Below are 25,935 nucleotides of genomic sequence, written 5' to 3'. Positions count from 1 at the left end.
AGCTATTGTCACATTAATAAACTATGTCAGAAAACTGAACATTCAACAAACTACTTACATTAAATACATTAAAAATTCACTGTTGAATAAATTGCTAGTTAAATAAGATAATATAACTACTTTCTTAAGTCATATACATATCCTTACTTATCAAAAACTGGATTCATTAATAGTCACACTGAACTTTAACAAATAAAACCTCACAAGAGAACTGGATCCCAGTGCAAGGATTAAAAGTATACATTTCTACTGTCGTACAACAGATGCTGGGAAAGAATTATGTTTGAAAAAAATATTTATTGAGAGTGCTTAATTAATAATGGAAATCTGAATAATTTTCACATTAACTACAGAGCCTGAGGACACACTGGAATGCAGGTTAAAAAGTACTCTCCAAGAAATACATAGGAGATTAAAATTAAATATATACATAAGCCTACTATATGGTGTAGATATTAAATGCTATAAGGTATGTATATTTTGTAATTTGACTTGTTAAGATATTACTCATTCAGTCAATAGGCACCAATCTCACGCTCTGGGAACATTTACACCATTTACAATTTACACTCATATCAAAAATATAAATATCATATAGTAATATAATATAGTTATTCATCTTACTTATTCATGGTGGGATACACAACCAACACTTGCTGACATAAAACACCCCAAAATATGGTAATTATGTACTTATTTTATTTACTTTCTATGTTCATGTACATTAAAGCATTATAGCAACATAAAGTCACAGTTAAGAAACATATTGAAATATTAGTGCCCTGTTTCCTTTTAACTGTGGGATAGCTCTTTGACACCTGCACTAATATCCGTATTTACAGTATGAAATATATAAGTAAATCTCAGACTATCAACTAATGATACATTTTTCATTATTAGTCAATAGGGACTACATCTGAGGTAATATAGCACTTAAAATACCACAGAAAGAACCACAAGTTGCTTTGATAGATCTTGTTTCAGCTCATATGTAAGTATTTCTCTTGCTCTCTTTTTTTTAGATTTGGAAATGTGACTGGTTTGTTGTTTTACACTAATATGTCCAGGTTTACCACTCTGGACAGATTTTCATGTTGAAAGTATTTATTTTTCAAAAGTGCTCTGACAGTCAAACAAATTTTCCAACAGCAATTATTTTATGTTCTTTCTCAAATTTGTTCTATTTTGTTCATATTTTCAATCATACTGTAGATTCTTTAATGAAAAGGCAATTATTTTGATTCAGGAATCCTTCCATTTTGGTTTGGACTATTTTATACAAATAATTAGCATTACTTAAAGAAAACGATTGCAGTTAGAAAGTGTGAGAACAACTAGCATTATGAACATGAAAATGTGCAAACCAACAAAAAATATACAATTTAATATTGAAGGATGTGTTTCTGACAGCTAGACCGCTGAATATGCAACAATGATAAAGAATCTGACCACTCATATGCATTAGTTTTTTCCGTGGTGTTCTCAAGCGTATCTGAGTACTTCAGAAAATAAACACAGTATGCACTCATGCTCATCCCTTAAACAGAGAAAAAAGCCTCCTCCTTCTCACACTTAACTTGAAAAGTCATCCACATCCTTTTTTTTTCTACATGAGATGTTGGAATGTTTTGGCCACAAGGTTAAGAAAGATTCTCCCATTTATCACAACCTGCCAGGCACAACAGGGTCACACCAAGCCAGAATTCTACCACTTAACTAATCCAGCTTCATCACAAGCATGAAACTTCAAAGATTTTTTGCCACAGGCAAAAATTAGTTCTTATTTGCTTTAAAACTCAAGTATCAATCAAGTTAAACTGTGCTTTTAGTGGAGCTAATATTTTGAACATTCAGAATAATGTCCATCTCTGCTCCTCAGTCCTGACTCTAATTGAATACAGAGCTTACCGGGTATATGAATATAACTACTTCTGTAACTTTCTCAAAGAAAAGTAAGTATAACAAAAATCTGACTGACTGATTTTTAAAGATGTAACAAAACCTTTTACTTTTTATTATTTGATTAAAAAGCAAACTATTGTGTATCAAAATTATATGTGCATCCAAATAATTCAAATGCATAAATTAATACAGATATTAATATATTACTATACTTCATAAAAGAAAATTTCAAATTATTTTTGCATTCCAAACTTTTTATTGCTAGATATATTTAATTACCAGCCATAGTTATCTATTTCAAGGATAAGTAGCCAGGTTATAGATACTCCTAAAGTATCTTAATTTGATGATTCAGAGATTTATTCATATGATCAGTCACACGGAAGCTTATTTTTACCTGAATATTAGGGAACTCACAAGTTTGCTTTAGCTTAAACACTAGATCTTTCTGAATTCCATCATTTTAAGATTTTATTGACATTTTGCTTTCAATTCTATATAAACAATATGAATATTGTATTTTTGAAATCAATACCTTCTTAAAGAATTAAATGCATCCTTTTTGAAAGAATGATTATAAAATACGTTTTTTTAAATCCGCGTTATGTTTCAAGACACTGTGCTACAGTCTTCTTACAAACTATACTGTATTTCTTTTAGTTACTACTTTAAGCTAATTCTTAAAAATTGCATTAAGTGAGAGAACATATGGAGCACGGGTGGTGATACATGAATATAAAACTTCCTGTTAAGGTTCTATGGAAATGTATTTTTCAATCTGATTTTATCCTATATTGTTTTGTTAGTTGGACATGTAACTATTATTTATATAAAAATTCCATACACCATATATATGCATTTTATATACAAATATAACATAGCTATACAATCGTTTTATTTAAAAATATAACACTATAGTATAATTACGTCAAATAAATTATCATTTATTCTGAAGTTGAAAACTGCATATTTTAAACAATGCTAATTTTTTTTCAGCTTGCCATTTTCAAGCAACCCGAAATTCATACTAATACTTACAAAATCTACATATATTGATGTGCTGAGGAAGGAAAGAAAGCAGAAGATAGAGGAGGAACAGGCTATTCTAGCATACCTATAAGTGATAATTAGGATATACAGCATTCTCTTATTTGTCTGCTCCATTTTACAGAATGCCTGGACAAGTTATTAAATCTTGCTCAACATACACTTAGGAAGTCATCTGGCTTTTGTATTTCTTTAACAGCTACAATTACTTTCTCTATATACATACATTATTTCCCCAAAGCTAAATTTGAGATCACTTGCAGGCCACAACCTACAGTGGTGATGCTACTTAATTTATTAAATCATTTAATATGTTATGTAATTCTAAGCATTTGAACAATTACAAACAAATAATTCTTGCCTTAAAGAAAACTTTTCTCAGAAAAATGCTTGGGAAAATCAATATTTTTAAGCCAGAAATTAAAAAAGATATGTTGCTTATATATCTTTTTAGCATTATCATTTATTTTAGTTTAGAGGACAAAAATCATGGTGACAAAAAAGTGGTGAGACAGTTAAAAGTCATTCAACTCAAATGTATTTCAGAAAATTGTGAGCAATCTAAGAAAAGAAACATGTAATTGGATACTGCTGCTTGCTGTTAACCAGACCCTAGAAACTAAATTGAAGAACTTATTGGCTGTAATAATTTATCATACCTTTCTTCAAAACAGGTTCCCTAAACAATAAAGCTCCCTGTAGCAGTAAATCAGTTTTCACAGATAGACAGAAGTAATTTTCCCCCCTGAACTTTGTTTCCTTTACTAGGATAATAAAACAGTACTCCTAGAGCTAACTCTGTCTGATTCTCTTGAATGAAACAGACATTTAAGAAGCAGTAATTATTATGCCAGCTCACATCATGGCCCCTGAATGCAGCAGAGCAACAGCTCTGCTGTACTCGCCTACTACTCTGACTCAAAGGTAGAAAAATGCATTTGAACATGCTGTACATCAACACTTTATGCAGGAATCTATGTAAAAAAAACCATTTTACAGTCAGAATTCATTTTCCAGAAACTATTTACGTTATTACAAACCACATCAAAAAGTATTCAGAGATTTTGCAAAGCCGTAAAATTACAATCAAATGTGAATGCCACACTTTTGCTCCCGAATGTCATATAACACTTCAGAAAAGTTTACCAGGAAAGGTAAAAGGTAGCCTTTTAAAGAAAAATTAGCACTGACACACTAGTATGATTACACTTCATCATCTTCTGTTCTAAACAAATGTCAAATCGTGTTAGAAATAACCTAAAATGTAATACGAATAAAATAAATTCACTTCATATCTATACTTAATTAGTTTTGCAAACAAATATTTTTTGCCAAATACAACTACTTAATTGTATTGCTAAGGCTCTGAAAAATGATAATTTCCTATCAAGACACTTGTCATAATGTTTTAACCATTAAGGATTCCCTATATTAAATTTATCCAAAAAATGAATAAACTATTTACAGATTATATAAAGTATGAGACTTGTGTTGCATGTTATCTAAAATGCATTTTATTTCCTATAGAATTTAAAGTATAATGGGAAAAATGAAAACAAAACTTTTTGAGAAAATACAAAAAATTAGAGCGTTTGAGGAACTCATACTCATGAGCTACATGCTCAACTACTGTACTCGAGTCACTATTATCAAATGGATATGTTAAAACCAAATTCAAAACAACTAATTACAGAGAAGAAAGTATGTCCTTTTTGTAATGAGACCTGATTGTGCGTATAGTACCCACTAGGATTTCTCACAGTTTATCACTAAACTACATGCATATCAATCTCTCACATTAAAATCCATCATAAGCTTACCTCATTTACTTTGGAAGAACTGAAATAAATGCCTCAACTGTGTAAACTTGGTCTCCAGAAAAATATACTTGTGTTATGTTTAGCACCAATTTAATTCCACTGTACAGCATCAAAGGTGAGCAGCCAGTTCCAGGACCAGGAAACTCTGTGTAAGTCAGCAGTATTGTATTTAGATCCAGGAACTACTAAAGACACTTTGTTCTTCGTAAAGACACTTTGTTCTCCCTTGAACTGTCACTGTGCCTAGCTCAGTTCAGTTATTTAAGTTAACTAAGAGGAGATCTGGATAGTAAACAAGCTTGGCTCCGACCAATGGCTTTCCACACCCTTCTGTTTATAGTAAGATGACTTGCATTCAGAGGTCACCCCCATCAACAGCTCCTGTCTTTCAGTGGGTATCTAATGTGCTGCATTTATCCCAAGGCTCTTTTAATGAAATCACTTTCCTAGTCTCTGCTTGCCTGCTGTCGCTGCGACACATCTGCTCCTTAATATATGAAGAAACTAAATGTTAAAATACAGAAATGAAATAATTCAGCCTACCAACTGCAAGCAATTTAGATATATTAAGGTTATTAAACTTAGATTTGAATATAACAAAACATATTGTAAAGGTTATAAGATTTATGTTAGGCACAGAACGTAAGTTTGCCAAGAAAACACTCATCTTATAAATAAAAGAAATTCAGGCACAAGGATAATGAATTCCATTGTTTGATCTGGACTTCAAAACTTTTTAAAAATACTCGTCCCAAGAATAATGTATGTGACTGCACTAGATAATATTTACTTGACTATGTTAACATGCTGGAAACAAGAGACAGGGAGTATCCTCAAGTTCCACTGTAAAATGAAAAAGTGCCAAGAAAAACAAGGGTCAAATGCCAGAACCTCAACGCAAACATCACGAAGTCAATTCTGTTCTTGAAGAATACACAGAATTGATTGCACTTTAAAAGGTGTAATACAAATACAACAGGGTAAATAAAAATAATTTTCATGTCTTCCACACACAATAAATGAGAATTTGGTTGCTACCATTTTGTGTATCCACTAGCATTCCCCTCCCTCCTCCTGCATTTTTATTATTCTTTATAGCTCATGTCCTCACAAACCTAAAGATGGAAACAAAGCCTACTTCTTGGCCCACACAATGCAGACTTTTATTGTATTGCAAGTTGTGTGTCTCAACTGACATGTCTATATAAACTGTATTTTAAAATGTAAGGAAAAGAGAGAGAGAGAGAGAGAGAGAGTGTGTGTGTGTGTGTGTGTGTGTGTGTGTGTGTAAGAGAGAGAGAGAGAGAGAATTTTAATTAAGGGACTTTATCCCAGAGTTCTACAGCTATATGTGTTTTTACCTTCTGCCACCAGGCAAAATCAAAAAGTTCAGTGCTATTTTACACGGACACATGAAACTGAAGATGGCACTCTCTCCCCACATGAGTATAAACCAACTTGCTGCTTAGGAATAGTCTTTGAGTGAAAGTTGCACCTGCAGCACATTTTCGGCACCAGTTTTTGTCACCACCACAACATTTAAATGACAGATAGCAGCCTGTCTCTGTTAAAGCTAATAAAATATGATTGATGAACTGGGCTAGAAAGCTATGTCACTTCAGATTTGGATATTGTGCCATCATTTGACAGCCCCAACTCTTTATTATTAGAAAGGATTGCCAGGACTGCAATAAATACTTATATTCAGATACCTGTTTCGTGTATTTAAAACTCCTACTGAAAACTTCATGGAAGTATAGTTTAGGTTTTTTACTCAGTGTACCTAAGAGCATTTCTTTAAACAGGTGCTTGTCAGCTGTAATTATCTCAAGTATTAAAAGACCAACTAATCCTCATTTTATTGTATGATGTGGTATAATATAGGCCTGCCTCTCTGACAATGAAAATCCACTGAAGCATATGTAAAGTTTTGGGGAGCATATAATCGGCTTTCAAATATTGTGTTAGACATTAGTATTAGACCTATCCCTGTTCTTAACTGCTATAATAATCAAAATGTCAGATGTTGAAGTTATAGCATGAGTAAGCACTTGCGGTTTATTTCACCATTAGATTAAAATACAAAGGAAAAGCTACCATGGAAAATACTGTGAAAGTAAAGACTGAAGTCCAGAGAAAACATATAGACAACGTGAATTAAGGCCCAAATCCTGTTGCTTGATGAAAAAACCCAGCTAAAGGGCTTTGCACAAGGGAAAGCCCATGGGAGTTGGTGAGCGACAGAATCAGGTTCCACTTCCACCTGACATTTTGCACAGAGCAACAGTGCAATTGCTCACACAACCCACTACTACAGCACATTGGCATTTGGTCTCCTCCTGGCACAGCAGAATCAAGATGGTCCCATTGTTTTTTGGGCCTTGAATGATGGGGGCAATATTTGACCCAATAAAATTTTAAAGATAATATTTTTAAACATATAAAAAATGAGAAAATTGCAGACAAAGTAGTAATAATTATTAATAACGTCAATAGTGCCTCTATAATAGGTTATTCAGAAGAAGCTTCCTTCTTCATACAAGCTAAGAAAACCACCACCTCAGCATCTCCATGACCGGCAAACTATTGCACCTGCAAACTGAAATGACTAAGAAGGAACCATTTTCCATAGATGTGATTTCTCTCCTGTGATTTTGTTCTGCTTTTACACAGTTATGGAAAAGATATTGCCCGCAAACCCGGCTGGTCCGCATGTTCCGCTTCTAGATTTGCCTCCTAACAGTTACACCCTAACTTTTTTCTGCAGGGTCTTGCTTGCAAATGCAGAGGGTGAGTTAAATAAATATCTTTATTGTTATTGTTAATATAATAGGTGGGTTACTGCAGCACCAGGGAGCCCCAGCCATGGACCCCTGGCCCCACTGTGCTGCTACTCCAAGCATTCACTTCTGCCTGGAGATGTGCTTGGACATCACTGCAGTCAGAAGATGAACAGACCACACTGAGTCTGCCTACCATCTCTGTCACCTCCCACCACTTTGCTCCACTCCCTAATTCTCTCACAACTGAGAATTGGCAGAGTTCAGAGGCACTCTATCCCCATGCCCAACATTCTCACTCCTGACACACCCCTAATCCCAGGACTGAAGGCCAGCTGGTGTAGGAGCTGCCTATGCCATCTTTACACCAATGCAGAACTCCTTACACCACACACCAGGAAAACTCCTTACACCACGCACCAGGAAAATTCTCAGCTGGTTAGCTACAGCCAGTTTTAGGTTCCTTTGTGTCACCTGAGCAATTCACTTTAAGAATAGCTTGAAATAGATTTGATTTCTCCAGTAGCATTTAATTTGTATTTTTAGAAGTGTGTGAATTAATACTTAAGAGACCTTCATCTCAACTAGTCCTTAAATCCTATCTTATGTATAGCTTTATTTAAGATGAAACCTGAATTAGGTGGCCATCTCAATGGACTAACAAAAAAACAACTGCTTAACTGAGGTGGTCTTCCTATGAAAGATGGCAGAGAATTGCAGTATTTTATATTAATTAAATCATATTGGGGGGCAAACTTTTAAGAGTTTACCTAATGTACAGTTTTCACTACCCTTGTACAGGTTTCACTATATTTGTTTTTCCATTTAGATGTTTCTCTCTTTCAGGTGAAATTCCATGTCCAAAACATATAGTAGGAAAGTTTACTTGACCTCTTTTTCATACACAAAGTTTCAGCACTGCACAATATTTTACACCCATATAAAAAAAGAGTCACTAATAATACGGACACTAACTTTTAGAAGTAAGACAAAAGGGTCCTTAAACAACTTTATAGAAAAAGAAATGTTTCCAAATGGTACATGCTCTGCCTATTTTATCATTTAAGCAGACAGACAGTGCTGCAAACAAGCATTGCAATGGAACTTTAACTAAAAATTAATGTCACGCCTCAGTCACACAGCACGGCACAGTGAAAAAAGTCTGGTTCCTCTTTGAGCTGTGGTGGGTACTTGAGAATGATACCCTTTCTCTCTAGCTAAGCTGGGCCTGTTAACTGGTCCTTGATTGGAAACAGCTTCATGTACTGAATAGCCTTTTTCTTGTTTCTGATTTTTTATGCTGTTATGTGGGGCATACAGTGAAACCTTCTCATAAAATTCTTTTAAAAATTAGGGAAAAGGATAGGTTAATAGACCATGGCTTTTTCATAAAGGGAATTTTTTACAGCTTTTTCCACAGAATTACATTTATGTTTAAGGTTGACCATGTGTTAACAGATAAATCAGATCATAAAACAGTTACTGCTGAGAGTTTAAACTAAATTCTGATTTCTCAACCTTTTTCGTTTAAAGATAACTATTTAGTTTTAAGTGAAGTAACAAAAAGCTTAAAGATATCACACAGGAATATATCTTTGTAGTCATTTGGACTCTAAATACTGCAATTGTGAGACAAGTTAATGCTCTGCATTTTTTAAGGCTGATTTTTCTGTTAAAGTCGCTTAGTAAAAAATGTTTGCTTCGGAACATATTTTATCAACCTTTCCTCACTATTACTTAGGTTTTTATATTCCTTCTGGATCCTCATAACACCTTTCTACTCTATCCACGATGCTTCTAAGAGACGATATCAAGCATTACACTGATAAAGGCATTCCGCCAATTATATGTTTTTCTACTTTATCAAAGGACTTAGGGGAAGTTTCAGGGTCTTTTTGTTTGTGTTGGCAGCTTTACCAATGGGAATTACAAAGAATTCACAGCATAGCAAAGGGAGGAAGTGACATCTCTATATCCCCAAATTATCCAGCTTTCAGCAACTTGTTCCTTTTTCTGCACGGTTACACTACGGTCCTTTATTACTTTTTTCCATGAGGAAAATCTAGCAACAGCTTAATGTTCAACTAAAATAAAAGCCTCCCTCTTTGTAACATTTTCAAAGCAACCTCTAATTTAAGGCTACTGTATTCTGGCTTCTAACCATGTTAAAAATTAGGGCTGTAAAGCAATTTAAAAAAATGATCACAATTAATGGCATTGTTAAACAATAATAGAATACCATTTATTTAAATATTTTTGGATGTTTTCTACATTTGCAAATATATTGATTTCAATTCAACACAGAATACAAAGTGCAGTTCCCGCTTTATATTTATTTTTGATTACAAGTATTTGCACTGTAAAAAAAAAAAGTATTTTTCAATTCACCTAATACAAGTACTGTAATGCAATCTCTTTATTGTGAAAGCTGAACTTACAAATGCAGAATTATATACAAAATATGCATTAAAAAATAAAACAATGTAAAACTTTAGACCCTGCAAGTTCACTCAGTCCTACTTCTTGTTCAGCCAATTGTTCAAACAAGTTTGTTTACATTTGCAGGAGATAATACTGCCCGCTTCTTGTTTACAATGTCACCTGAAAGTGAGAACTGGCATTTTCATGGCACTGTTGTAGCTGGTGTCACAAGATATTTACATGCCAGATGCGCTAAAGATTCATATGACCCTGCATGCTTCAACCACCATTCCAGGGGATATGCATCCATGCTGATGACAGGTTCTGCTCAATAACAATACAAAGCAATGTGGACCAATGAATGTTCATTTTCATCCTGAGTCAGATGCCACCAGCAGAAGGTTGATTTTCTTTTTTGGTGGTTCGGGTTCTGTAGTTTCTGCATCTGAGTGTTGCTCTTTTAAGACTTCTGAAAGACTTCCACACCCCATCCCTCTCGGATTTTGGAAGGCACTTCAGATTCTTAAACCTTGGGTCAAGTGCTGTAGCTATCTTTAGAAATCTCACATTAGTATCTTCTTTGCGTTTCGTCAGATCTGCAGTGAAACCGTTCTTAAATGAACAACATGTGCTAGGTCATCAGCTGAGACAGCTATAACACGAATATATGACAGAATGTGGTAAAACAGAGCAAGGGACATATAATTCCTCCCCAAAGAGTTCAGTCACAAATGTAATTAATTTTTTTTTTAAACGAGTTGTCATCAGCATGGAAGCATGCCCTCTGGAATGGTCACCAAAGCATGAAGAGGCATATGAATGTCATCATATCTGACATGTAAAACACATGTTCAATGCCGGGCTACAAAAGTGCCATGCAAATGCCTATTCTCACTTTCTGGTGACATTTTAATAAGAAGAGGGTCGCATTACCTCCTGTTAAAATGTAAACAAACTGTTGTCCTCTAGTGAATCTGGCTCGAACAAGAAGTAGGAACTGAGTTGGATTGTCTAAGGGCTCTGAAGTTCTTCATTGGTTTTGTTTTTTGGCAGTGCAGTTATGTAACACAAAAACAATCTACAATTTTGTACAGTTGCCATTTTCACAACAAACAGAGATTGCACTACGTCTATTTGTATGTAGGTTGAACTGAAAACTATTTCTATCTTGTTTATCATCTTCTTAGCAGTGCACAATCAATTTGTTATACAAAAAAAATAATATACACCTTCGATATCAAATTATAAACACAGAACGGAATAATATATATAACAAGCAAGAAGAATCCTGGGTGGCAGCATTATAGACTAACAGACACGTCGACGTCTTTGGAGCATGAGCTTTCGTGGGTGAATTCCCACTTCGTCAGATGCATGCATCTGATGAAGTGGGTATTCACCCACGAAAGCACATGCTCCAAAACGTCTGTTAGTCTATAAGGTGCCACAGGATTCTCTGCAGCTTTTACAGATCCAGACTAACACGGCTACCCCTTTGATACTTAATACAATATATATGAAAATGCAGAAAATTTGAATTGGTATTCTATTGCTTAACAGTGCAATTAAAACTGCGATTAATTTTTTTGAGTTCATCGTGACAGTTAACTGCAATTAATCAACAGCCCTATTAAAAATCCCTTGCAAGACACATTTTGTTCTCTGTTACACCCATGCAAACTCATTGATTTCATCTGGGATGGAAGAGCATAACAGAGCAGAACGTGGCTTCCAACAACAGCTTTATCAACAGAGAGTACTGTACTAAACCTATCCCTCATAAAACTCCCTAAGTAAGAAGTAAAAATGACAAAGCCCCTTGAACACATCAAACAACAAATTTTACATTTCTGTACTCTTCTATATGCAAGAATCCTGTAGCACTATATAAGCATTCTACCCTAAAATCAGCACTGAGGGACAATACTGTAAAAGTCCACTTATGTTCAAATAGTTCTCTAAATTCTCTAAGTTACAGTTGTGTTAATCCACACTGATACCCAACGTACAGCAAAATTTGACCCTTATTACATACTTTACATGGTCTTTCTATGCATAAAAAAGTTAGAATACAGTAAGCCAAATTCTCTTCTCAGTTACATGGTGCAATCCTATTGAAGTCATATAACGATACTGTCAATAGGGATGTACTGGTGAACTGAGAGCAGAATATGGAGCAGGATATGGATTTCAACACCAACCTACTCAAAAAATACAAGATTTCAGAGGTTTCACCAAAAATTTAAAGATAAGTTATCTTACAAGCAACTATCACTGGAGAGCAAACATTCTTCATCATCATTACCAATTTCTCAGCATCAGAACATACATCTGGAATTATTATTTAGTTTTAATAAGGTATATAAGATCTAGTCCTGGATGTGATAGGTGGAAGTAAAAGTGTACAAATGCAGATTAACCATAAAAAGGGCATTTGGATTTGTGTACTGTCACTGAAGAATAAAGAGTCATATATCATAATATTTAATAAAATAATTAAGGGGTTTTAATTAAGGTGGTGTATAATACACTACTGCTTGGTTATAACATGCATTAGGAATAAACCAGGGCTTTGGAGCGGAGCCCGGAGCTCGAGCATAGAGCAGCTCCGGAGCAGTGGAGCTGCAGGTTTTTGCCTGGAGCTGGAGTGGAGGCGGAGCACAGCTCCAGTGCCCTGGAATAAACTGTTTCAAAATGGGAAATATAAAAATAGCATCACTTTTAAAAATCTGTAATATGTTTTTCTCCTATCTACATAGCTGTAAGTAGAACATTTCCCACAAAGTGTTTTCTGGGCATCAACTTCCTGGTGCTGAATAGGTTTCTATTCCACAGGCGTTTTAATCATTGCTAACAAGCAAACAGTGAACATTTTCAGTATGGAATGCAAAACGTACAAGGCTGTTCTTAGGGTTTTGTTGTTGTTGTTTGTTTTGGTATTGAGTGGGAAATATGCATAAAATAAAAGAATTTGAGAGAAAACTAGTTACTTTTTCAGGTGAACAAAGTATTTATCCAAACTAGAAACCAACTGCCAACCCTTAATGGAATACAGACAAAAAACATTAATGGTATTTCCTTGTAGTAAGCCAAGAGATTTCTCTCAGCTTTGAAGGTAGTATTTTGATACCGGTCATTGGTCACACAAAACAAGTACAGATATTCTCTCTCCCTCCTGCTTTCTCTCTCACACACATACATAACTATATTTTTCATAACTTTTTAGTGAACCTCAAAAAAGTTTAGAGATTCACATTTAATTAAACTATGTTTTTTAAAATAAAATTTTTATACACAAATAAGTATATACAATACACCTTATGCAAAGACTTATGCATGTACTCATTTTTTTGCTCACGAATAGTCACATTGCCTTTAATGGGATTACTCACAGTACACAGGGTTAGACATTTGGGTAATTCTTTGCAGGAATATGGCCTTAATTTGAAACACGGCTGTAGGCTCCTTCCTCAGATTTCCAATCAGTTATATTCTGTTTTTCAAATTTGCAAAACTTTATGTTCTCAAAACAGAAAAGCAAGTAATGTATGGTGAAGACCAATTTAGAAATATGCAAAAGGCACCTTGATATTCTTGAAAAAAACATACAAAACACTGTTCCAGTGGTTTTGTAACCATTCTAATACAACTATATTAATTCAAAGTACTTTCAGTTAGAGATTTGCCTGAACCACAACACCAGATTCAATTTTTTCAGGAATTTAACACAATCTGATGAGGGAAAACTTTTAAAGAAGAAGGAAAAGATGAAAAGCAGAAAAAGGAAATAAAGAAAATAAATGAATGCACTAATAGATACTACACCAAAGACAACAGCATACCAAACAAGAGCTCAAGGAAGTGTTTGGAAATATTAAGTAATAGCTGAAATATTCTGAGATGTGTGGAAGGAGAGAGAAAGGTCAAGTTATCATTATTGACTGAAATCAACAGTAAAACAATAACACATTATCTTTTACTATGGGACAAATCCTGCCACGTATACAGTATATATGTAAATAATGGGCACTGAAGCCACACATACAGGCTCCATGCTAATGCGGCCAAAACTCAGCAGAGCTGGGCACCACATGCAAGGTGTTGAGAGGGATTCTATGTCTGTTCACAGCCTACAGAACTGCTCATGAAGGCAGAGAGCTTGAGCAAATCTAGCGCTACATAGATTCCCACGGTACCCACCCTCTGAGAGCTGCCATGGAATAGCTGAGAGAGTAGGAGGAGTCTGGAATGGGCCCCAAAAATGTATTTAGAAAACTTAAATACCTTTGTGAGGTTAAGGGGTTTAGGTATGAGAGGGTGAGTGGGATGGGAGGAGAGTGTCACTGAAAAGGCTGTTTCCTCTTAACAGTGTAATATTGTGTAATATTGTCACAGGGTGACTGGTCCTTTAAAGGAAATGGGTCCAGCCTCGCTTTGACACCCTTAATTCAGCTTCCCAGGTGGAGAATATGAATAATGTCACATGACAGGTGGGTCACATGGCTAAATCACGCTTTCTGCGGTATACATAAGACAGAAGCCTGTGGGGACCTGGGAGAGGGGGAAGGAAGGCGGCTCTCGGTAGGGAGCTTTGGGAGTTTGTGCTTGAGAAAGAGCAGGGAGAGACTCAAAGGAACAGGAAGGCTGCATGAGGTGCTCTACACAAAGAAATGCTCCCTAGATGACAGGCAGAGGGCCTGAGGAGTGTAGGAATCAGGAGACAACTAGGAAGGCTAGAGTTTGGAGAACAAGTCTACTAGATGAAAGCCTCAAGAAGGACAGGACTAAGGACCCTGCACCAATGGTTCTGAGACCATTAATTAGTTCTTGTTTCCTTTTGAAGTTTGTTAACAAACTTGGACCCCAAGAAGGGGTATTATATGATATGTGAAAACTTCTGTCAAAGTTAGTGAGGAACCTAAGAGGGAGAAACTGAGACAGTGGCCAGCCCAAAACCAGACTTGGTAGGCAGTGCTTATACAAATTTCTATATAAGAGCAAGGCAAGGGTAGCGGACAGTGAGAGAAAGAAAAAATATCTGATCCAATGACTTATGCATTCTAGTCCTGGCTGACAGCTCAGTTTTGAAGATGTCAGCCAGGAGATCACTGTCTGTTATTCCTAGATCACTAAATAGGACCTGCCATACTGGATCAGAATTTTGGTCTGTGTAGCTAGTGATCTGTTCTGAAAGTGGTAATATATTGTGCAGAAGAAGGTGCAAGAATCTCTGCTGTTCAGTCAAATTATAGAATCACCTACCCAGAGGTTTATCCCGTCAGCTACTGGTTTATGTATACTTTGAAGCACAAATATTTATATCTCATCTAAAAAATATTCAAGTCTATCTAATATCACTGCAGATCTTCTCATTATCCATACAGATGTCCAGTCTGTCTACCCAATCCCACCAAAATCTTAGCCTCAATTATATCTAACAGCAATGAATTCTAAGAGTTAATTATGCATTGTGTAGAAAAGTATTTCCTTTTATCAGTTTCAATGTTGCTACTTTTCAATCTCATTGAATTTCCCTTACTTCTTTTATAATGAGAAAGGGTAAATAGGAGTTGTTCAATTTACCTTATCTACACCCATACAGTGCTGTGTATAACTCTATTGTACCCACTCATTCTTCTCCTCTTAAAACTAAAAGTCACAAACTTTTCAATCTCTCCTTACAGGGAAGTCTTTTCACACATATATTACCTTTTATTGCTTGTCTCTGAACCTTCTTTCTATTGCTTCTATATCTGTTTGAAGATTGTGTTCAGCTCTGTTTACCCTGTACTAGGGATTTTCCCCTCTGCTACAGCTCTTGAACACTGTTGTAGCAGAGCCTCATAACTGGCCAGGTTTTGTCCAAGGCAGTTCATGATGCCCTACAAGGGTCCCACTGCAAGCCCCAGCAAAAGTGGCACATTAGGTTTGACCCTCCATCTCAATCACAGCTTCAATAGATGAAGAATTCTGCCCCATAACTGATTACATTATTGTAAAAACTCAGAGATTTTTGAGGTTGATATTTGTCCTTTAATTCGGAGAAATTCAAATTTATGGATTCTATAAGTTGTATCATACAGAGAACAAAACATGACACCACAGATGACTAGCTTGGTTTTCAAAATCAGAAGGGATACATTGAGAGAAGAACACAGACAGGATCCCAGAGATGAACCACGATTCTTTTAAGAATGACCCAGAAGCAAATGAAAAATAGGATTTTTGGAGGGAGCAGTAGGACAGCATATGGAATAGCAGGTAGTGCATAAAATGGAGCAGCCAGATTCTTTTAGAAGAGTAGTTATAAAAGACTACAGTGACTTTGAATATTTGAACAATGACTGATGTCTCTTCATATGACATTATATGAAAGATGATAAAGACTTCTATCAGGTAAGTTGAGCCAAACGTTTGGCAAGGCTTTCAAGAATTTTGTGAGCAAATCTTGTAGGTTTATCAAGGCAAATAAAAATGAAGCAAAGATCGATATTACGGAAAATTCTTCCTAAAGTCATACTTTCAGAGTAAGAACGTAGAGATCAATCTTCATTAAATTACTACATAGACTATAAAGGAAAGCTACAAAGATTCCCACATTCTGGGAGATTGGGGACTGGTTTTGAAGATAAATCAGTGTTAATAAAAGCCATTTTCTTAAAGTCAGAGGGGAGATTTAGGTACAATTAATTCAGTTCATTGGCAATTTAAAACTGGGATTGAATAGAAGGTGACGTTAAAAATTGCTTAAAAAGTAGTTTTTTTCACAAATTGTTTTTTAATGTGTGAAGACTCTGAGGATTGTGCAGGAATTTAGGAATGAAATTTTGTAGATTTTTGAGAGAGAAATATCCTGACCTTGATGCCTGAAAAACGGGGTTTTCGTGGCCATTGATTCCAAAGCTACATTGAACAGAAAGGAAAAGAAGGCACAATTCTGATTAGTTCCTTTCTCCAGCGTAAAGGAAGTAGGAGTTGCTCATAGTAACTGAAACAACAGGATTGTAAACACTATAACATTATATTAATTAACGAAAGATTAGCCAAATCTAAATTTCCTAAAGCTAAAAAACTACGGATAATCAATTATGTCAAATGCTAACTAAGCAGACATTGGTAGCAAGAAAGCATCCTTGAGAATTTATTCTGGTTTCTCAGTTGTATGTATTTTTGAATGTTACCAAAGTGGTTTAGTGTAGGCAGGCCTTTTTTGAGACTACTTGAAAGTGCTTCAGGCACAATTTTGAAATCTCTGTTGAGGCAGGATATAGACCTAAAGTTCATCCATGAAAAGACATCCTTGCTATTTTAAGTGACTATGATTACATCTGTCTTCATCGTTGATCCAAAGATGTCAAATTTCTTTAAAAACTTTAGCAGAGAGTCTTGAAGAACAAGCACAAATTATTAAAAGTTTCATAAAATTCTGATGGAAATGTGAGGGATTTGCTTGAGGATATTTATATGATTATTTGAATTAATTCTCCTGAGAACTCGTGATCAAGGAATGCCTACTGGGATAAGGAAGCAGAGATGGTGGGGAGAAGGGAGGAAGGAAGTTCTCCAACAAATTTGATTCCTTCAACTACTTCAAATACGTACAAGCTTTCACAGATAGTTTAGAAACAGACTTGGAGTCCAAGGTGATAATAGTGAAGTTATTTATTCATTCAAGAATGTTTGCTAGCATTTTATTTGCTTTTACCTCTTCACTGTATTTCATTCCATTAATGTAAAATTCAATCATTGAGGAAACGTACTATATTCATGTTTCAGCTTTATTAGCCTGTTTTGAGGTCTGATATCTTGGGATCAGATGTGTCTGTCCTACAGAGCTTCACATACTTTCCTCAAGCTCAGGTCTGTTTTAGGAGGCAGTTTTCTTTTCAGAACAACTACTACTCTGGGCACCTTTAACAATGATTACCCTAAAAGTGTCCTGCAAAGGGTTGTTTTTAAAAAAGTTGGAGAACTGGATATTGGGGAACACTGTTTTGGGTGTTTTTGTGTGTGGCTGGGTTTTTGTTTGTTTGAATTTAACTTTTTAAAACTTTTTAAAATCTTTTTAAGCCTGGTCTTCCCAGAGAAACTCCAGGGAATCTAAGAGCAAGTATATTATAAGCTTTCACACTTTAAACAAAAGAGGTGGGGTACTGAATCTTGGGGTACAATGATGCACTTTCTCCAAAATGTTCATTTATTGTTTAAGTAAAATAGGTGTTAAAAACAACATGTCTGGTCCTACATCATTAAAGTCAATGGGAGCCTTACCATTGATTTCAGTGGGGATTGCATCAGATCCAAAAAAAGCTCTAAGCAGTCTGACTAAAATACCTTTTCCGCTCAATTGCTCAATTTTCGTCTCTTGAGCCCGGTGATGTTAAAATTTCCCCCTAGAATCTTCCAGGGATGAGTCTAATGTTGTGACTTAGACTTGGATACACCCCTTTATCTGTGTAAACCCCTTTTCATGCTGCCTCTGAATTTGGCTCATCCAGTTTCACTGAGTCTGAGTCTAAGATGGTGCTGCTGACATGCTGAAGGGCTGGAAGAAAGGGTATAACAAGAAAAAAAGCATATACAGGAACATACATTAATAAGTAGTCCATCTCCTATGTTAACTTACACCTTCTTCTGTCTCTTAGGTGTGTAAATTAAACCAACTTGAACCCCCTTATACATACACATCTAAGGAAGTCTAGATTGGTCACATTTACACGTTACAGCTTCTTTGCATGTTAGAAACACCAACTCGGACTTCCTTATGCCCACTTATATCCTCCTGCAAATGAAGCAAATATGGACAAACCAAAAATGAAATAACCAGAGACCTAATCAGATCAAAAGCAGAAGATTCAGATGCTACGGTGATATACTTACTGTAAAGACAGCTTCAAAAAATAGCAACTACTTTAAACGCTTAAAGAGAGCCTTTTAACCTTGAAAAAGTTACAAAGGTGTCAGTCCAAATTCACAGTTTATCTCAGACACTTCCTGGCAGTTAAACAGAGGTTAACTTAATGGTCTGGGAGTTCTTTTGACTTTGAGCCAATGCAATTAGGAATCTGTACAAAATTACAGCTGTCCTGTGCAAAGAGGACTATCACAGTATCCTTCAGAGGTATGTTCTTCCAGATAGATTGTGTCCAACTGGCCAAAGTTTAATTTTGCAACTTAACAATGATACTAAATATTTGTCCAGACCTTAACATGTATTTATAGAAAAAAGCGACAGCCTGTTAAAAAGGTAAAGACTTGCCACTATGTACCTCATACTGTCATCTACTGAATGCATCTAGGATGAGCTGGATAGAAAAGCAAAAGCTTTAAAAGAAAATGCACTGAACATGGAGTCTTTGCAGTAACCCTCCCAAAAATCTAGAAATGAACAGGATCAATGGGCTACCTTGGGAGAGTGGGGGCAGCATACATAGCTTTGATTTTATCACCACTAATCTTGCATCCCCTAGATTGTGCAGTTTTTCACAGCACTTTGAGCATTATCTGTAGCTGGTCAGTAGTCTCTCCCAGTAAGGCAATACTATCTGCATAACTGAGATCCTCTAAAAGATGAATCTTTGAATTTCACACCTCCTACTTTGGCTCAATAAGGTTTGTCAAGAGATAGTCTATTAGAACATTAATTAACATAGGTGAGAGAACACATTCCTGGCATACTCCTGATTCTACTGAAAACTAGTCTGCAATAGAACTGTTGACCCTCACACAGCTAAATATTCCATGGTACAGTTCCTCCAGTAGGCACATTAACTCCTCAGACATGCCATACTGGTAGCAGTATCTACAGTGCCGATCAATGCACTGAGTCAAAAGTGGCAGCAAAATCTATAAATGTGATGTGAACTTCCTGTTGTTGCACTGATACCATTCCACAAAGCCTATATAGCATGGATTGTAGATCAACCTGTACAGAAACAGTGGTTGTCTCTCATTTTTGGGCTGAGACAACATTTCAGCAGGTTCAGTGGCATGATCATAAACACTTTCCCAGGGACTGACACCAGTGTTATTCCCTTATAACTTGAGTTTGCTCGTGGCTCTCCTTTTTTGAAAAAAGGTTTGATGCAGCCCATTTTCCAATTCTATGGAATGTGACCAGTTTTCCAAACTTAAAACAATTTTATGAAGCTGGTTATCTAAATCCAGGCTTCCACTTTTTAGCAGTGCTAATGAAAAGTTATCAAGACCAGGTGCTTTATCATTTTGTAAGTGTTTGACTGTTCGCATCACCTCCACTAATGTCACTGGCATGTTTTTTGCTGCGTTAATTTCTGGATTAAGTTGCAGTTTATATAGCGCTCAGTTCATTAATTCACAAAAATGTTCATGCCAACACTTGTGTATCAATATCCTGGCACTATTTTCCATTTTTGTCCTAAACTAGCATAAGCCACAAGAATGGCCATCCAGTTAGTAACTTCAAAGTCTTAAACGCGCATTTCTTGACACGTCTTTCAGAGGCTCTCTCAGTACACCTCACCATGCTATTTCACCATAGATTAGATCTGGGGTTCTCAAACTTCTTTTGCTGGGCCCCCTTTGAAAATATTTCATGCTATGTAGCACCCCAAAAAGCTATAGGAAATTACTGTACATACTCATAGAAGCATATTCATCGCATTGCCGCCCTTACTTCTATGCTGTTGCTGGCGGCAGCGCTGCTTTCTCCACCCACCCTGCCCTTTCAGAGCTGGGTGCCCGGCAGGCAGTTGCCGCTCTCTGACCATCCAGCACCACCACCAGCAGCAGCACAGACGTAAAGGTGGCAATACCAAACCATGCCACCCTTATTTCACCCCCATATTTAGTATGGCTATATAAAGCTCACTCAGTGTCTGTGGCCAGTACCCACAAAGACTCATTTCTTCAGTATCAGCCCTTAAATACTAAGGTACTTCCCAGAGAAATGTTTTATAGCCAGGTCACAAAACCCGTTATGATGCAAATACTGACACAATCTGAATCATGGTGGTAATTCTAGCAGAACTTGGTGATACCTATTAGCATGTATATATATGGAGGCACGGACTGAGTTTTCATCTGTTGGAAAGTGCACAGCACACTTTGGGCACTACCACACTAAAAATAATATTTACAACATTTCTCTCTCAAATCTTTTATTTACACACATTCAGATTAAGTTACTTTCTGGAAAAAGGGAATTGACTAACAATAAAATCCCTGAATCAAATACAAAATTAAAACCTCAAAACTGCATTAATATTGTTTCTTTATACTTTGAAATGAAAACCAACTCAACAATTCTGACAGTGCAAAAACCCAGCACAGCTTCATAAAAAGCACTGCTGCTGTAAAGTAGGTCCTTTCTTAGAAACTGAGCAGACACAATTCTCATTTATTATTTATGGTGTCTTGTGCCAGTGTCAGCTCCTGATTAATAATTAAAATTAATCTCATTATGGCAGATTTCATTACAGGATAATTTAATTAAATGATGAACTGGCTCCCAGATGTCACCATTTATGCCATCTTTTAAATAATGCTGATGATGACACAGATTTGCCAGGTGGATCAACTAACAGATTTTGCCATTTTACCAGCAGGACTGGCCATTGCTCACTACTATTGCTACTGACACACATGAAGGAAGACCTGGACATAAAGGTATCACCTGGCAATTTTTTTTTTAAAAAAGGGTTTTCAAATTTATTCAGCAAACAAAACTTCTAACATTAGTGCCCCTGGGGAGAAGGTGTACTAGGACTTTAAAGGGAAACCATTGTTTACCTCCCAAGCCTAGGCACTGCTCCAAAGCTGGCCAGGCAGCTTTGAAATTGAAGGGTAGGTTAGAGACCTGAATTGAGCTATTTTAAGATTCCAAATTCAGCTTCTTAAGGTTTTAAGTGAGAGGGTAGAGTGTGATGAGGGAAGAGAAGAGGAAGAAGAGAGGAAAAGGTATCTTCAGGGGGAGAAAATGACAGCTATAAATTGCTTCTCCAACTCTTCAGGCTGCATTAGTAGTCAGTGGCCCATAGCTTACTTTAAGTAAATAAATAAATAAGTTGGCTTCCAATTTAGTTTTTTTGATGGAAAGCAAGACATCAAGTAGTCATTGAAACACTGACCACAGGTGAATAGAAAGGCAAGACAGCCATAATAATAGGGGCCAGGAAGAGGGAAGTGATAAGGGTCTCTCATAAAACCAGGGATCATATAAGAAAAATATTTTCCAAAAAAAATATTATGACAAAAATATTCAGAACAGTGGGGAAAAGACATTTCTACTATTTTCTCCAATGTGTTATATCTCATGGCAAAGGATACATTGCACAGAACCCCACAAGACTTTCTTTAAAAGATTTCTGTCATTAAATGAAAAATTAAGAAATCAACTGTACTAACTGCATTCATTAATAAGCCAATGGTGCTAATTTCACATTACTAAAGTTGCCTGAGGCACCATCAATAACCTGATAATTCACAACCTGTTATGGCTTAATGGCTTTCTAAAGGATAAGTCAATATAAGAAAGGTACCACTTATGCTAAAGTTTATGATCACTAAAATGCACCAAAGAAGAAAAGTATGTTAAAGGTAAAACTACAGCTCTCTGCTTCCGACAGCCGTTCACCCACAAGATAACTCTTTTAAAGATCCATTTTGCAGAAGAAAAACCTGCAACTTTCTTCTCAAGGCCTGTAGTGTTACCAGAAGGTCTCACGTAAAAGTAAAACTGGCAAATTTAAAATTTTGAAGCTGTAACTGCAGTGGGGGTTCTGATACCAACTCAAACCCATTCAGGCTTTGCTGTAGGTTTGTCAACAAAAACCCTCAATGGAACTGTGATCTTAGAATTGTTTCTATTCCTGTAGGCAACAGACACTGTTACAGGTTGTGTAAAAGTCACGTAGGCTACATCTACATTATGTGCTGAGGTGTCATCACATTTATAAATAGCATTGTAGCCCCAGTAGCACTGATAGAGGCACGACTGAGTTGTGCCGAGTCATACCCATCATTTTCAGGCAAGTATGTACTCAGCCCGGCTCAGCTGTGCCTTCGCTGTGGCTACCATTGCTATCTCAGCTACACTACTATTTATACTGGCACTAACTCGATGAGAGCTAGTGCAACTATGCATACACAAGCAAGGAAATCAGAGTCAGGTGTCCCTCTCTTGGAGTCAAGACAGCAAAGATGCCTCTGCCATTCTTGAAGCAGGAGCTGGTGATGCCAGAAGCTCCTTTATAACTTTTAGTCCAGTGGTTAGAGAACTCTCCTAAGAGGTGTAGGAGACCCTGTCCAATTTTTTCTCCTCGTCAGAGGGGGCAATTGAAACTGTCAATCCTACATTCCAGGTGAATGTGCTAACAACTAGGCTAAAAGTTATAAGGGAGACACCACAACCACCTCCGCCTCCAAGAATGATATAGGCACCTAAGCTGTCTGACTCCAGGAGAGGGGATGTTTTGTGGACCACATGGATGCCTAAAACTGGGCCTAGGAGATTTAGGGAGTTTGAATGTTCATTAGTTACTTGTGCAAGGACTTGATCCTGGTCCTTGGCTATTTACTCTGAGCAGCAGATTACGCTAAATATAACTCTCAAGAAAGGATGAGCTCATGCATAATTTGAATAGCTGTGAGTAATTATTTATTTAAGAAGTGAGAAGGATGTTTTACTCTTGTCAAAAATATGCCAGTTTATAATACTTGTTACTATGATAGCTTATTTCTTAACTGTATCATAACTATAGTCAGTTCTTTAAACAATACATACAATTATTATAAAAAAAAATCTACATTTGCAAGGCTCTTATATCACTGAACAAATGAAAAGCCCTTCCCTTTCTGCTTCCATCCTCAACCTATATGATTAATATATTTTGTACACAAGCATTATCTTTAATACTTGCTCAAGAATTCTATTGTTTTCTGAATCCAGATATTCCTAAGTACAACAAAGACTGATGGTCATTCCTCCTAAGATCTCACTTTGGCAAGACAGTGAAAACCCACTTTAATTTATTCACATTTATGCTTGCACTTCCTATTCTCCCTCTTATACAGCAGAAATAATATTCAGTATCCAAAACATGCCCTTAGGATACCAAGTAATAATATTTATTAGAAAGAACAAAAAACAGAAATGACCTTTTCTGCCAGAGAGACTTCTCATTGAAACATTAACAGACATTACAGGATTGGGCAATTAATTTGTAGTCTTCACAAGCATGTAACAAATGTTAAGATCAATGAGAATTGTTCACACAAGGGCTGTAGATCGAACAGTTAATGTTCAATCTTAAACAGAGGTGAGCAGTATAATTTTCATTTTCAGAATTATGCAGTCCAATCTGTATGATAAAGTGGGTTCACAAGATGATCCTTCTCTTTCAAGCATAATTCTAGAAAAAAAAATATTTTGGATTGAGGGCAAACCTGGACATAGAAAAACAGAATCCTGCCAGCTAATACATAAAAGAGGTATTGCATAACTCAAGTGCAGGTGGACGGAAAAAATATTTCAGCATCAAATTTTAACTCGAAAGAAAGGAACTGGGTTGTATCCTAAGTTTAATATTTAACACTGCCTTAGAAAGAAACCTGAAAGCAAGAAATTGAGATTCTATCAGTTTTTCTATCCATTCCTATAAATGGCTGCATTTAGTCTTCAGCAAAGTATTTAAGCACATGCTGAACTGTAAGCATGAGTAGTCCCATTGCCTTCAGTGTGGGCTAGGGTGCTGAGTGCCAGATCTCTAGCTATCCTGTCCTGAAGGAACTCTGGAATAATTTGTTATGGATGATTTAACACCAAGTTGAGAAGACATTCCAGCCGTTGCTATCCAACACTGGAAGCCACAAATTTATGAAACAAATACACTGTTGATGACTATCTTAGACACCTGCAAAGCGCAGTATTCTCTTATTGTCCAAGTCAAAAGGCGTGGACAGCTGCATGTTGCATGGTAAACTGCACCAGTGACACAGGGCCAAAATTACCTTGGACTTAAGCAGGGGAAACAACATTAATTCATTCAAATTGCACCTGCTTATGTCAATGGTAGGGACTGTACACCAGTGGTGGCTCTCACTCACAGAGAGGCTGGGCAGGTGCTGAATTAGGGAACCACAACTACCTTAAACACTTTTCTGCTCCAATCTCATGTCAAATGAATTTCAGTACAGGAAAAACAATCTAGCCCTTCATTTTTAATGTCCTAGTGCCTAACTGAGGCAGAATTCCTCCAGGAGCTCGCACTTGAATGGGTTGCCTCTTCTCCTTGTTCCTTGGCTCACACCCTCATGTCCATTCCCCTAATATGAAGGGATATGTCTTAAAAGCCATAATACATCTCCAAATAATTATTAGTGTCTCCAGGCACTGAACTTTTAGAAATGGCATAAACAAGTTATCTCTCCCCCTCCTCCCCCAGTTTATAACTAGACCCATAGTCAAGAAAAGTCTGGACCCAATGGATAGTTTATTCCACTGATACATTTGGAAGGGCTTTTATCAGTCTTTTTTTTTTTTATAAATAATATGCCTTGTTTCTATGTGGATTGCTAGAACTTTTTTTTTTTTTGCACAATACACAAACTCATGGGAAGACCAACTAGCCTTTGACAAGAAATGTTAGTAAAAAACAGATTTTCCCTTTGAAGATCTAACACTGAACAAATTTTCCATGATTTTGTCAGCAGGTCAAATGTTTAAGACTCCATTCCTTGCAATTTATCTTCTAATATAACTGGACCCACCATCATAATTTTCAGCAGCATTTTCAAGTGGTTAACAGTTGGTCTGTTTTTTAACTGGCATCTTTTAGGCAAAATCTAAAGCTGCATATATTAACTAAAAATGAAATGCACTTATTGGTGTAAATATTTTCCCATTTGCCCCTCATAATAAAGATAGTCTTACCCTTAGCTGTTAGATGTTAGAGATAATATTCTCAACAGAAGTTTCTACTTTGAAA

General features: G+C 36.3%; 1 protein-coding gene across 10 annotated transcripts in view; it reads right to left on the bottom strand.

Annotated features, from left to right (window-relative positions):
* Positions 1 to 25,935, bottom strand: part of EYA4 (EYA transcriptional coactivator and phosphatase 4) — a 244,302-nt gene that overhangs the window by 149,854 nt on the left and 68,513 nt on the right. Inside the window, exon 1 of one of the 10 annotated variants that reach the window (XM_032780523.2) lies at positions 4,770 to 4,989. The exons of the other annotated variants lie outside the window; for them this stretch is intronic. The gene's annotated coding sequence lies outside the window, so the exon portion shown is untranslated. Of the gene's footprint in view, positions 1 to 4,769; positions 4,990 to 25,935 lie in introns of those variants that run through there. 10 annotated transcript variants of the gene reach the window in all.

Source organism: Chelonoidis abingdonii, chromosome 3, assembly GCF_003597395.2.
Source record: "Chelonoidis abingdonii isolate Lonesome George chromosome 3, CheloAbing_2.0, whole genome shotgun sequence".
NCBI lineage: Eukaryota > Metazoa > Chordata > Testudines > Testudinidae > Chelonoidis > Chelonoidis abingdonii.
The sequence above is the reverse complement of the archived record's forward strand: the minus strand, read 5'-3'. Positions and strand labels throughout refer to the sequence as shown.